Genomic DNA, 2,456 nt, shown 5'->3' with positions numbered 1-2,456 from the left:
AGAGGCAACACTGAGAGGTTTAACACTATATGCATGTGAGTTTGGGGAAGAGACTTTACAAAAACAATCCAGCCCAGGGTCTGGTATTGTGATGCAGTAAGCTAAACTGCTGCCTACATTGCCAGCATCCCATAGCAGAGTACTGGACTGAGTTCCAGCTGCTCTGTTTCCCATTTAACTTTCTGTTAATATGCCTGGGAAATCAGCAGAGGATGGCCCAATTACTTCAGCTCCTGCCACCCATGTGGGCTCCCGACTCTGTCCTGGAACAGCTTCAGGCTTTGTGACCATTTGGGGACTGAACCAGTAGATGGAAGTTCTCTCTCTCCTTCAAATAATAAAACAAATCTTTAAAAAAAAATCCAGTCCATCATCATCCAAACAAACTATCAAAGAACAATAACAAGTATCCTGAATTGCTGCATTATATTACCTAAAATGTCTAGTCCAAGAGAAAATTACAAGGCAAGCAAAGCAGGAGAGTATGACTTACACAACAGAATAAAAGGAGGTGAGACAGACTGCATGTGAGAGTAATCAGATGTCAAATTTACCAGAAAAGGATTTCAAGGCAGCTATTACAGATATTTACATAACTAAATGAATGCACAGTTAATGAAGTTAAGGAAGATAATACTACATCAAATAGAGACTATTAATAAAGAGATCTTGGGGTCAGCGCTGTGGTGTAGAAGGTTAAGCCTCCACCTGCAGTGTCAGAATCCCATTTGGCGCCATTTTGAGTCCTGGTTGCTCCACTTCCTATCCAGCTTCTTGCTAATGTGCGTGGGAAAGCAGCAGAGGATGGCCAAAGTACTTGTGTCCCTGCACCCATGTGGGAGACCTGGAGGAAGTGCCTATCTCCTGGCTTCTGCCTGGCCCACCTGGCTGTTGTTGTCACTTGGGGAGTGATCCAGCAGGTGGAAGATCTGTCCCTGTCTGTCCTTCTCTCTCTAACACTGTCTTTCAAAAAAATAAATAACTGTTTAAAAAATAATAGAGATCTGAATTATCTTTCTTTTTTAAAAAAGATTTATTTATTTTTATTTGAAAGGCAGAGGCACAGAGGAAGAGAGAGAAGTCTTCCATCCTCTGGTTCATTCCTCAGATGGCTGCAACAGCTGGAGCTGCACCAATCTGAAGCCAGGAGCCAGGAGCTTCTTCCTGGTTTCCCACGGGGGGTACAGGGACCCAAGGACTTGGGCCATCTTCTACTGCTTTCTCAGGCCATAGCAGAGAGCTGGGTCAGAAGTGGAGCAGCTGGGACTCAAACCAGCGCCCATATGAGATGCCAGTACTGCAGGCGGTGGCTTTACCTGCTACACCATGATGCCTGCCGGCCCCTAAATTATTTTTTAAATACATCAAAATTCTGGAGGTAAAACATACAACAACTGAAATTAAAAATGTACCAGAGGGACTTGAAAGAAGATCTTTACTGGTAGACAAAAGAATTAATAAAGTTAAAGATAGATAAACAGAGATTATTTAAGTAAAAGTGAAAGAGAAAAAAATGAAGAAAAATGAGCAATGTGCCAAAATTGTGGAACAATGCTAAGCATATCAACATATATCTAATAGTAATAATAGAGGAAATGAGAGAGACAAACACCAGTGAAATAATGGTGAAAACTTCTCGAAGTTATTTTAAAAAATTTCTCATTTAGAAAGTTCCATGGACCCCCGAGTAGCATAAACAAAGGGAAAGCCTCAGACAGATGCATCATAGTAAGAAAGCTGAAAATTAAAGAGAAGGAGAAGTTTAGAAACCAGAAAAATGATACATCACTTACAAGAAGACCTCTTTAAGATCAATGGCTAGCTTTTCAGTAGAAACAGTGGAGCCAGAGAAGGCAATGGGATGACATATTCAAAGTACCCGTGCTAAAACAGAAGTGTAAATCAGGAATTCTATTTCCAGCAGAGCTCTTTCCCAGATAAACAAAAAACTGAGAGAATTGAAGGTTAGCAGTTCCCACCTTACAAGAAATACTAATGGAAATTCTTCAGGCTGACAGTGACCCAAGACAACAATCTGAATCAACATGAACAAAGAGTAAGGGTAAAGAAAGTCATGTCACTATAAAGGACAGTATAGATGAATATCTTGCTCATTTCTTTTCTTAGATTATTTAAAGGCAATTTAGAAAATAGTATGTATATGTTGTATTGTTGCCATTATAACATTTGGGAGTACTTCAAAAAGATTGTTGAAATGCATATTCCAAAAAAACTATGCATGGGTTTCAAAATTTTCTTATGCCATAAAGTCTTATGTTCTGATTCTATTTTTCATAAATGTTTATAAGTACCCTTGGAATTCAATACATAGAGAGTATAAAAAGTGTAGATGTCATATTATTTAGTATAATTCCTCACTGAATTATTCCATCTACATAATAATGTATCCTCCATTCCTCACATTACATTATGTGACATTATCATTTCTGTTTTCA

The sequence above is a fragment of the Oryctolagus cuniculus genome, chromosome X, assembly GCF_051225735.1.
Source record: "Oryctolagus cuniculus isolate XC-2025 breed Fujian yellow rabbit chromosome X, ASM5122573v1, whole genome shotgun sequence".
Classification (NCBI taxonomy): Eukaryota; Metazoa; Chordata; class Mammalia; order Lagomorpha; family Leporidae; genus Oryctolagus; species Oryctolagus cuniculus.
Note: the sequence above shows the minus strand (reverse complement) of the source record.